General features: G+C 36.9%; 5 non-coding genes across 5 annotated transcripts; 1 reads left to right on the top strand and 4 right to left on the bottom strand.

The window, feature by feature from the left end:
• Positions 1-7079: 7079 nt before the first annotated feature.
• Positions 7080-7152, bottom strand: trnak-cuu (transfer RNA lysine (anticodon CUU)). The gene has a single exon. It is a non-coding gene; the product is annotated as a tRNA-Lys (tRNA).
• A 536-nt stretch (positions 7153-7688) lies between these two features.
• On the bottom strand, positions 7689-7760 carry trnae-uuc (transfer RNA glutamic acid (anticodon UUC)). Its single transcript has one exon. It is a non-coding gene; the product is annotated as a tRNA-Glu (tRNA).
• An 890-nt stretch (positions 7761-8650) lies between these two features.
• Positions 8651-8856, top strand: LOC117970229 (small nucleolar RNA U3). The gene has a single exon (XR_004662782.2). It is a non-coding gene; the product is annotated as a small nucleolar RNA U3 (small nucleolar RNA).
• Positions 8857-11014: 2158 nt separating this feature from the next.
• trnak-cuu (transfer RNA lysine (anticodon CUU)) lies at positions 11015-11087 on the bottom strand. Its single transcript has one exon. It is a non-coding gene; the product is annotated as a tRNA-Lys (tRNA).
• Positions 11088-11582: 495 nt separating this feature from the next.
• On the bottom strand, positions 11583-11654 carry trnae-uuc (transfer RNA glutamic acid (anticodon UUC)). The gene has a single exon. It is a non-coding gene; the product is annotated as a tRNA-Glu (tRNA).
• Positions 11655-12839: the final 1185 nt, after the last annotated feature.

Below are 12839 nucleotides of genomic sequence, written 5' to 3'. Positions count from 1 at the left end.
ATGAAAACACCAGACCCACTTGCAGCCAATTCACTTTGAATATGTTTGGCAGTCAATCTCGGAGAACCTTCTTCTTCCAGACCCAATGAGCATTGTGACAGTACCATGACAGTACTCTCTAAAAATGTTCACCTACAATTCAGCATTTTCTAGCCTTTTCTAGAATGTGGTGCTGTATTATCATATTGAAATTTCTAGCACCTTGTAGGCAATACTATTGTAGTGCCAGGTCAAAAGAGACCAAAAATTGGGACTGCTTGGGACTGGACGATGGGGAGGGGGGAGAGCAGGAGTGTTAGTGTTCATGTATTGAGTGTGTGTGTGTGCTGTCCTGTCTTTCCCGTCGTCTGTGTGTCACCCTGCATGAGTCTGTGAGTGGAAACGTGTTTTGTGTCTAGGCAGTGCTAGCACGCTGCCTAGGGTGTCACGTGCATAGTGCAGCTGTTTATAGATAGGGGTTTGTGTTAGCGTGTGACAATGTGCCCCGCCCCTGTGTGTATTTTTGTGTTTTATGTTTTATGTTGTATGTTGCGTGTGTTAATGTTGGTGTATTGTAGTTGGTACACAGGATATAATGTGGGTAATGAGCACGAGTGTTTAAAATGTATAATTGTATGTGCACGGGGATTGCACTTCACTTCAGGTGCATTTAAAGTATTCAATATATGAGCACGGGGTTGCACAGAATTAGTTCACGTGCTGGGATTCAAGTGAATAATTAATTAGTAATTGAATCCCGGCACAACAGTATATATAGATGCACAAAGCACTCATTCGGGGTTGTGTGTTCGGTGAGTGGAGAACAGGTGTGGAGAGGAGAGAATTAAAAAAAACTAAACCAAGTAAATAGAAGTTTATTTTTACTCGCGGTGTTTGTTTGTCTGTTCGTCCACTGTTTGTTTAAGTGTTACTCCGTTTTGTTTGTCTACTGAATTTTGGCATAAAGTGCCATGTCCTGTCTTCTGTTTTGTTCAACCTTTTTATTTTCTCTGTGTTAATAAAATACTGAGCGCCGCAGCGCCTCAGTTTCACTCATCAGTACTGCCTGTCTGTGTGATTCTTTCTGGCCTGACGTCATCCACTACAACCTACTTGTCACATAGAGGCACTGTGATTTGTGTATGTAAATGTACCCGTGTGTGGTGTAAGCCAATAGGGCTTGAGGGGAATCCCTATTTAGGAGCTGCCTGTGCGCAGCTCAGGGTTGTGTTGTGGTTGTGTTGTTGGCGCTGCCTAACTGAGCTAATTATCCTTTTGCTAAAAGAGCGTACTTTTGCCTGCTGTTCCAGTTTCAATAAAAATAGCAGTTTTAACTGCTTTGAACTGCAACCTGTGATGTCTTCAGTTATTCCATTGTGAAGCAGATACGCCTTCCGCTACACTGGCTTCAGAACTAAGCTAGCTATTTATTTATTTATTTATTTATTTATTTATTTATACAGGAAATGAACCCATTGAGGCCGAGGCCTCATTTACAAGGGGGTCCTGTCATACACAGACACAATCATACATAAAACAACACAATTAATATCTGTGTGGTCCAGCCTTAGACAGTAACAACAAATAAACAAAGGAGCAGTAATACAGCTGGATTTTTCTTCTTTTTAGTGTGGACTAAAAGAAAAGCAATGGCAATGAGTTTTAAGCAAATCCCCAATATGCTCTTTATAAACAAAAAACGAGAGGTTATCAAATTCCATTCTTAAACCAGGTGAAAAAGTGTTCCAGGTTATTGGGAGTTGATAAGAAAAAGCTAATTCTCCTGATCGTGTCCGTATCCTTGGGACTACCAAACTACCGGAATCATGAGATTGCAAACTATAGCCAGTATTGACCTTTTTGACCAAAGTACTAAGATAATTGGGAAACATACCTTTAATAACTTTAAAAATGATGCAATACCTGTGTTAAAGCCTTCGATTTGTCAATGAGAACCATCCTAGTTTTTATACATTTGGCAATGATGTGTCAAAAAAGAACACTCTAAAACAGAACGGCAGCATGAATTATATATTACATCCTATTTTTGCAAAGACTGCTTGGAAGCAAACTGAAATATAAAATCACCAGAGTCCAAAACAGGTAGAATAGTAACAGTCACTAACTTTAATCTACTAGCCTGAGAAAACGCTTCTTATTCCTAAAAAGGAAACCTAGTTTAGGTCCTAATTTTGAAAACAGTTTATCAATGTGAATTTAATCTACGATGCTCATCTAAATATTTATAGAGGAAGCTTTCTTAAGTGACTCCCCATACAAAGTAGTAAAAAGCCCAGGTCTGATTACTGATTTCTTCCTGTTAGAACAAAATAACATGGTTTGAGTCTTAGTCACATTTAGCAGTAATCTATCTCGGGGTAGTTGTTTTTGCTCAATATCAAATGCACTCTGCAGATCTCTGTGAACAGCCTGTATGGAATATCCAGTTGTATATAGAATAGTGTCATCCACATGTAGATGTATGCATGAATTTGTCGTACCCAAGTTACATCCCAAATCATTTATATACAAAGTACATAGTAATGGTCCTAGTACTGAACCCTGAGGAACCCCTTTGCACAGAGATAAAAATATTGAAATATTTCCATCAGTTCTTATTTCTTGTGGTCGATTTGTTAAGCTGTCCTTGAACCAAATACTTAAATAAAATTTGTCTAAAAATATTGTTTTATCAACCTCCAAATAATCAAAGTTGAAATGTGTCTGTCTTTCCTTTATAGTTACTGAATTAAAAAGCAGATTTAGGAGGCAACATGATAAAATATGACTTATTCGCCAGTTAGTTACTTATCTGTGAATAGAATTCTGATACACTTCCAGAATAGACTTCCAGTACAGCAATCTTTTCCTGCAACCAAAAATGTATCTCCGTGTGTGGTGTGAGCCAATAGGGCTGGGGGAAATCAGTATTTAGGAGCTGCTTGCATGCAGCTCAGGGTGTTGTGGTTGTTTTGCCTAACTGAGCTAATTATCCTTTTGCTAATATTTGAATTAACATTTTTGGACTTTTATTATTATTTGTTTATTTAGCAGATGCCTTTATCCAAGGTGACTTACAGAGTCTAGGGTGAGTGAACTATACATCAGCTTCTCACCTGAAAGCCGGAGGAGAATGTGATTAAGTGATTTGCTCAGGGACACACAATAAGTCAGTGGCTGAGCTGGGATTTGAACCGGGGACCTCCCGGTTACAAGCTCTTTTCTTTAACCACTGGACCACACAGCCTCTCCAAATAGGATTGAAAATAAATAATTGTAGATTGAAAATAAATAATTGTAGACATCTATCTTGTAACTTTTCCTGATCCACAAAAGCAAAACTTTTGCTACAAATGCTTTCTAAAATTATTTGTTTTCTAGAAATTATAAATTTCCATTGGGGTATGTAAACTTTTGACTACAACTGTATGTGTTAACATGTTGAAATTTAAAATGGCAAAAAGATACAATCTGAATAGTCAAATCTGATATTGTTTTGTTCACTTTCTCGAGACGGTTTACTGGTGGATACCGAGACCAATCCCTTCAAAACATGTTTCTTTCTAGAAATGATCCTTGCAAATACAGTCTTAACTTTTATTGGCAGACAGTCGCCCCCAACTGGCAAGCTCTACTTCATATGATACAATGACTGGGCAACAACGAGGTGTTACATTAGTCTCAGTAGCTGAGACTACTTTTTGAAGAAATTGAAAACGTACCTCTAGTCGAAATATTTTCTATTTAGTTGATTAATTTATTTTTTGAATTTGCAAATCTCAGACTACATTGCCAATAAAGAGACTATAGGACAATCTCAATTGCTCGTATCAAGCTGCGATGTAGCCTATGAGAATAGTTGCACAATTCAAGTGGAATTAGCTCAAATGGTAGAGCGCTCGCTGAGCATGCGAGAAATAGCGGGATCGATGCCCGCGTTCTCCAAATAGTTTTAATGTATCTGCGTATTTAGTCCCAACGCATTATGAAGATACATACAAAGTGTGACAATTCTTTGTAACAGAGACGCCCGCCCTACATGTGTATTTTAAAGCACAGTCTGCTAATTTGTAATGTTCCCCAGACTGAAAAACTGCAGTGCGCCCTCCATCGTATGTCTTCCGAGAAGCACAAAGGGAGATTTTTTTTTAGCAATTGAAGTTTGTGTTAATTGAAAATAAATATAAATGGCTTGAAGTTTGCTTTCATTTGTAACGTGTTTGTAATGAAATATCAGTTTTTGTGGTTCACTTTTAATTACCAATCATTGTACTGTATACTAGCTACTGTTGCATGTTATAAAGTGCAATTACATACAAACATACAATGTGTCAATAATATGCAATAAAAAGAGAAAACCATAAGTGACTATTTAAATACAACCAAAACAAAAAGTAAATAATAAATACACACTCAAAATCTTAAAATAAAACACACAGCTAATAAAGCAAATGAAGTCACGCGTGTGACAGATGTAAGATATCTAAATACAGCGATCTGATAGTAAAACGTATTTTGGTAACTTGGAAAACGGATACCTTGGGTTGAGCAATACTGTTGGGAGGAAGCCGCGCAGCAGGGTTGAAGTACATTTGCATACCCATAATGCCCTTTGGCAGAATCTAATTTCCTCTTATGAAATGTATGCTTTTAAAATATCATACTTAAATTTAAATGTCAACATACAGTACTTGTATGCCGTTTTGGCTGTTTTTCTCAAGACGTAGACGTTAAAATGGTCGTTTAAAAAAACAGTAACCGTCCATTGTTACAGTAACAATATGAGTAGGTTGCCTACTGAACAAACAATATTAATTTTATTTATTTAGTTAGTAAGTAAGTAAGTCAGTCAGTCAGTCAGTCATGCATGCATGCCAGCATTCCGCCCTTTTTTTAGCTGGCATGATCGTTTTTGAACGGTGCCCTGGTTTTATGTAGTCTTTTTGTTTCAGTTTTATGGACTTTTATTTGATTTATTTTGAATGTTTTATTTGATTTTGTTTTGTTTTTTATGTATCTAAAAGATTTTTAATGTCAGCTATTAAAAGTTACATTTGAAGTGTTTTAACATTTTAGAATTTTAACTCACTGTTTTACACACTGTCCCTTTTCCCCTGTCCCTGTTTTAGTTCTATAGTTTTATTGTTCTGTTTTATGTTCACCTTTGAACCTTTTTAAGAGAGCACTCCCCAGCCCTCACAAGCACTGGTTTTTTTATAGATGGTTCTTTTTTTAAAACAGCACAGGTTTTATCATGTTGATTTTAATCTGTGTCTGTTTTAACCATGTACAAAGCACGATTGTCTTGGTGTTTTTAAATGTATTTTAAATGCTTTTAAAACAAAATGTATGTCTGTATGCATGAATGTCATCTTTAAAAGAAATGTAAAATGAATGAAAAAAAGAATGGGTGTAAATTGTAAATATGTAAAATCTCAATAAAAGAGTATTTTACTAAAGATTTCCGTGGAGAGGAACATTTATGAGTTTCAACTATTTTGATGCCCTGCTTTGGCGGGGCCTCCTTATGTTGTAAAATAATAGAATTACACCGAGTGTTTAGGCACAGCAGTAGTACATCCGTAGTGGTTTAGCACTACCATAGAGAATGAATGAGAAACCGTTTAGGGCGGTATAACTAAACAATTCTCGACAGCCGGCAGCGAGACCGGCGTTCAATTTCCCCGACAGGGAGAATTATTTTGTTTTTATATTTTTAAAACTCTCCTTAAATATTTTACGCACAAACTGTAGTTGACAATTATTTACCAGATCTAGTGTATATTTGCCTTTTATCTATATGTATATACGTAATCCTTACCCGCAGTACCATATTTACAGTATTATTTGTTGTGCTTGACTATTATTTTACCTGTGCTTTTGTACATTTCAGAATATCATTTTTATAGACGATTTCTATTGCTAAAACAGTTTGTGCAAGAATACTCTCTATTTCTTTTTACATTTCACTGTGATAAAACTCCCCCTGTCAATCACAGCTAGTGGACAGCATCAAGTACACTATTGGCTAATCCAATACACTATTGGTAGTGGTGTTCGATTGAGTTTGCCTGGAAATTTAGAGTTTAAAAAACAGGCAAAACAAGTGTTTATTCCGCCGAGAAACATAAATAGACACGCGTCAGACATTTCATTCATCAATCGTTTACAGAAACAATTAAAATGTCTGAATTGGACAGTATTATTCGGAGAGATCTATTGACACTTGTGAATCAAATCGATGCAATTTGTGTGTCTCAGGACTACATTCCATACCGTGTGGAGTGATTGTTGGAGAGATTAGGGCAGCTGTCAGCGCTTAGTGGAAATGATGTAGACCCTATTCGTCCATGTCTGGATATTTCACTCAGTCTAATAGAACATTCCATAAGGGGTGGCCTGTCTGCTTCTGACATTGCAAACCTGTGTGGAGTTTCTGAAAGAACAATTCAAAGAAGACTGGAAGAGAATGACATAAGGTAAGAGAGTGCAAAATTGGATGCACGATTTTTTCAATCGTTGTTCCAGAAATGCTTATTGTTTTTATTCTCTCAATTAGAGTTTCAAACTTTTATTGAACGCTGGATGACTACGAGCTGGACAGTGTTGTTTCTAAAATCCATCATAATCACTGGTTACAAAATGATGCTGGGTCACCTATAATCACGGGGTATTGTGATTCAGATTAAGTGCATTTTTAAACAGCATTGTTTAATAGTCTTCTGAGGACACAGACGCCGTTACCCACAGTGACTTACAGTCGTAAACAACAGAAAAACGCATTATTTATTTCAACACAAACTAGGGTTGTCTATTGTATCAAGGCCCGATTGGGTTTATTACGCACATATCAACTGTTGCTCCATGAATGATGTAATGACAACTGTAAAAAATGAAACGGATGGAAGCCAACCCAAAAAAGTAAGATTATTTAGTTCAATATCGTTATAGTTATAAACGATGCACCCATTTCACAATAGCAATTGCTATATGACAATGACCAATAAGTAATTTTGTTGCAGTACTGTATACAATGTGAACAGAATCAGACATTGCTCCGTTGCCTCGAAGAAATATCTACAATTTGTATTTAAAAACAACGCCCAACGTGGGGCTCGTACCCACGACCCTGAGATTAAGAGTCTCATGCTCTACCGACTGAGCTAGCCGGGCTGACTGGTGGAAGTTTCTTTCATTCTAACCAACTGAGCTATTAATTTGTCTTTATATTAGGAAATACTGTGAACGACAGAATCAAAGATTCCAAATATAATCGACTGCACGTCACCAGAAACAGCTTTGATGAGACAAAGTCGTATGACACGAACCCTAAGAATGTTATTCCAGATTAATTGTCGCTTACAAACAACTGCAGCCTCCCTGCCTCAATACAAATAATACCAATACAAAAATCGAATTACATGTATTTAAAAATGAATGCTTTCATCCATCTGGAACGATTGGTTCTGCATTTATACAGTATCAACCTTAATCTGAGTTGAGAGGCACCCAACCTGTGGAGGATTTTAAATGTGAGGGGATGTGAATAGAGTCAAATACATTTGCATCATATATATATATATATATATATATATATATATATATATATATATATATATATATATATATATAACGAAGATATATATTATAGTTTTATTATCATAATGAAAACAAATTACACATGACCACAGTTCTGTAACAAAATGACGTTCCCATACCGGGAGTCGAACCCGGGCCGCCTGGGTGAAAACCAGGAATCCTAACCGCTAGACCATATGGGAAGCTCTTTAGCGAAATCATGGACATGCAACAGTAGCTAGTATAGGGTACAATGATTGGTAAAAGTGAACCACAAAAACATATTACAAACACGTTACAAACTTCAAGCCATTTATATTTATTCTCAATTAACACAAACTCTCAATTGCTAAAAAAAAAAAAAAATAGAAAAAATCTCCCTTTGTGCTTCTCGGAAGGCATACGATGGAGGGCGCACTGCAGTTTTTCATTCTGGGGGATATTAAACATTAGGAGACTGTGCTTTAAAATACACATGTAGGGTGGGCGACTCTGTTCCAAAGAATTGTCACACTGTATGTATCTCCATAATGCGTTGGGACTAAATATGCAGGTACATTAAAACTATTTGGAGAATGCGGACATCGATCCTGTTATTTCTCGCATGCTCAGCGAGCGCTCTACCATTTGAGCTAATTCCACTTGAATTGTGCAATTATTCTCATAGGCTACATCGCTGCTTGATACCAGCAATTCAGATTGTCCTATAGTTCTTTTTTGGCAATGTAGTCTGAGATGTGCAAATTCAAAAAATAAATGAATCAACTAAATACAAAATATTTCGACGAGAGGTATGTTTTCAATTTCTTCAAAAAGTAGTCTCAGCTCGTTGATTCAGTCGCTTTAAAATCCACCTCTGTGTCCCGATGCAGCAGCGCTGTGTGCTGTGGCTCGAGCTTGTTTGACGAGGCAGGCAATGCAAAAATGCCAAAACTTGCTTTTGTATATCACACGACAAACTTAAGGTATGCTTTAACGGCTTGGCTGTCTCAAGTTAGTTTGCATTGTTAATGTAACACCTCGTTGTTGCCCAGTCATTGTATCATATGAAGTAGAGCTTGCCAGTTGGGGGCGACGTCTGCTCATAAAGGTTAAGACTATATTTTCAAGGATCATTTCGAGAGTGAGACATGTTTTGAAGGGATTGGTCTCGGTATCCACCAGGAGGAGTGGGAGTGTTTTCTTCTCAGCACCGAGCTGACAATGAGTGTTATTATCGGGCACCTGCTCGCTGCTAGTAATGACCACTCCAATCTTCAGTCGGGGGTTGTTGAAGGAAGGGGACACATTTTGAGTGCGTATCTCATACTGGGAGAAACGCAGAAAAAAGAAACCATCAAGAATACAATTGTTAAGTTGTTAAAATATGTAAGCAAATTTCAATTGGATCATTGCTAATGTTAAAACAATTTAAGAACACTTTAAATAGGGCTTGACTAATATAAAAATATAGTCATGTGATTTGAACTACGCATGACTAGATTGAGCTTAAATAAAGGCATTAGATCTGAAAATAACTTGTGCTTACCCCCACTTAGAAGGAAAGTGTCAAACTCTGTATTCGTCCTCATAACGTGTTAGAAAATGTAAACAGCAGTTGGAGAATGCCGAAGTCGATCATCCCAGCATGTTAAACGAGGGCATTTCTCATGTGAGCTACTTCCAGTAATAGATTCTTTATACTGTTCTCAATGGTCCACATCCCAGCCTGAGACCACGATCCAGTGGCCGACCGAGATGTTTTTCAAAGTAATATATTATTTGGAATATTAAAACAATCAAGTTAAATAACACATGTTTGGACACAAAATATTTTCCCGTGACTTCAACAAGTAGTCTGTTTACAACAAAAATGCAATCTGTGTTAGGAACGCTATTTCAGTCTGATTTAAAATGGAAATTAAAATGGTATTGAGTGCTGACAAGATTTTGGAATCAGCTGTTCCGTCACAATGGCCGTCATCAAAGGTTTCTACACAAAACAACAAGAAATCTAAAATGTGTTCACTGGCTGAAAACAAGTAAACACTACTATACAATGGCAAAAGGGACTTACTGTTGAAAAAAGAGAAATTATTAAAAAAAATAAAATCATGGATTACCCATGTTCACATTTTTTAAGTGCTGCTTTCAAAACAAGATCATTTTTCAATGAAAACTAAATTAAACTGAAAAACATAAAATTAAATACAGTAATATAACGTTCATCGATACATAATTAAAAATAAATGATAGAAAAACACAATGTACCCTATAGTACTATCAATGTACAATGCACTATTATGGTACTATAATGCAGGACCACCATGAGAATTGAATTGTACTTTTTATTTCTAAGAAGTATCCTGGTGTCTACAGTATAATGCAACACTACACCACGGTACTACATGGTACTATTTATTTTACCATGGTACGATTTCTGTTGTCCCGGATACATGTATTACAGCACCATTATAACGGACAAATGTATTAAATATAAATGCGCTTTGGATAAAACAGTCCCTCAGACAAGTTTCTAGCTGTCGTAAATATTACATTTTTAACACTCAGAACTGACACCTATTGTAAAAATGTCAATCGTGTATTTTTATTGATATTATTACAAAATATAGAGTTTACTATCCGCGGATTTCTACAACTGACGTTTGTAATACGAACATATCTTATTATTGGCATTTTTAATTATTGGTGACTATACGTACAGTACTAGTGACAATTAAAATAATGCTGTAATAAAATTCTTCCCTTCAGATGATTGTACTTCGAAATAAACCAAAAGACTTCAAGTTTCAATAATCTCCCGTCGTTGAAAACGCTCAGTAGTCTTGGTAGTTCTGTGAGATCTGATTGGATAATTCCGTCACTTGCTTCTTGGTAGCTCTGCGAAATCTGTTTGTCTCTTTCCTGGTTAATTCTTGGTAGCGACACGGGCTATGATTGGTCAAAACTACCAAAATATTACCAAGATTGAACATCGACTTTTGGCTGGGTGGGAGGGAGACAGCTGTGCTGTCACCGGACTGCGTTGTCCTCCGACGCGATAGGTCTGCTTGCTTAGCTGTGGGCTTGCAGTGTGAAAATAGAGGTCATCTTGACAGAGCATGAGTCACTGCGGGGGTTGCAGCGCTGAAACAGGATCTTCAAAAAAAATAAAGATATTCCAAATTAGGGTTGTCTATTGTATCAAGGCCCGATTGGGTTTATTACGCACATACCTACTGTTGCTCCATGAATGATGTAATGACAAGTGTAAAAAAAGAAACGGATTGAAGCCAACCCAAAAAAGTAAGATTATTTATTTCAATATCGTTATAGCTATAAATGTTGCACACATTTTACAATATGAATTGCTATATGACAATGACCAATTTTGTTGCAATACTGTATACAATGTGAACAGAATCAGACATTGCTCCGTTGCCTCGAAGAAATATCTACAATTTGTATTTAAAAACAACGCCCAACGTGGGGCGCGAACCCACGACCCTGAGATTAAGAGTCTCATGCTCTACCGACTGAGCTAGCCGGGCTGACTGGAGGAAGTTTCTTTCACTCTAACCAACTGAGCTATTCAATTTGTCTTACTATTAGAAAATACTGTGCGACAGAATCAAAGATTCCAAATATAATCGACTGCACATCACCAGAAACAGCTTTGATGAGACAAAGTCGTATGACAGGAACCCTAAAAATGTTATTCCAGATTAATTGTCACTTACAAACAACTGCAGCCTCCCTGCCTCAATACAAATAATACCAATACAAAAATCGAATTACATGTATTTAAAAATGAATGGTCTCATCCATCTGGAACGATTGGTTCTGCATTTATACAGGATCAACCTTAATCTGAGTTGAGAGGCACCCAACCTGTGGAGGATTTTAAATGTGAGGGGATGTGAATAGAGTCAAATACATTCACATCATTCTGTATATATATATCAAGTAACTGTAGCTTTATAATCATAATGAAAACAAATTACACATGACCACAGTTCTGTAACAAAATGACAATAACAAAGACGTTCCCATACCGGGAGTCGAACCCGGGCCGCCTGGGTGAAAACCAGGAATCCTAACCGCTAGACCATATGGGAAGCTGAGTAGCAAATTCATGGACATGCGACAGTAGCGAGTACACAGTACAATGATTGGTAATTGAAAGTTGTGAACCACAAAAACTGATATTTCATTACAAACACTACATCGCAGCTTGATACGAGCAATTTAGATTGTATTATCGTTTTTTTTATTGGCAATGTAGTCTGTGATTTGCAAATTCAAAAAATAAATTAATTAACTAAATAGCAAATATTTCGACTAGAGGTGTATTCTATTTGTCATTTATTGTTTCCACGCCCCCCTTGTAAACGAGGCATCGCTCTGAACGGGTAAACAATTAAAAAAAGAGAGACTTAAGCCGTGTTAGAAATGCTTGTGGTCATTTCTTTCTGTTCGCTGTAATACATTCCCCACCCACCCTGTTTGCAGGTTTGTGGCTGGCTGTTATATTAGCCCCTCGCAAACCTGCATGAAATACAGGTCGGTATGCTGTGATCTGAGAACAAGTGTTCTGTTTGAAGTGTCTGCAGTCTGCGTTTTGTTGTGCATTTTTAGGGACCCCTCCGCTGTGACGGAATGGAGCATCTCCACACAGAAGGACAGAGATAATAACACAAATCGTGATGCAAGTGTCAGCAATAGTAAATAACGCACCTGAAGACACTTCAAACCTGTCAGAATGTTTCTAGACATCACGTGGCTCATTGCTGGCATTAAAATAACCAGAACAACCTAAGAATTATATTACAACCGTTCAGAAAACAAACATGTCCAGCACAGCGGTGAGAATCATATTTACAGTCTTCCATTAACAATGCAGTTCAATCTACAAGGTGTTTTGAAAAGTGTATCTTATTGCTGGCATTACAATAACAATAACAGAAAATGAAACAGTTTAGTAACAGTCCAGCAACGTAAATGAAGTTTAGCGTGTTACTGGCGTTACAATAACCAGGACAAAATATGAAACACTGATTTAAAAAGGCTTACTGTTAACTGACTCGTCTAGACTGGTTCAGTACTGTGTATCACCCGATTGTTATTTTTAAATAGCGCCCCATTTAATGTAAACGCATACTTAATCTCCCCAATTGTTTCTTTATTAATTCTGCCTTATTTGCTAAATTTAACAAGAGGCGTGTCTCCGGACAGAAAGATCTTTATGAAACAAACTGTGTAGTCTAGTGACTGCATCCTTTACACAGTAAAGCAATCAATCC

Source organism: Acipenser ruthenus, chromosome 35 (assembly GCF_902713425.1).
Source record: "Acipenser ruthenus chromosome 35, fAciRut3.2 maternal haplotype, whole genome shotgun sequence".
Taxonomy (NCBI): Eukaryota; Metazoa; Chordata; class Actinopteri; order Acipenseriformes; family Acipenseridae; genus Acipenser; species Acipenser ruthenus.
Note: the sequence above shows the minus strand (reverse complement) of the source record. Positions and strands in the feature narration are given on the sequence as shown.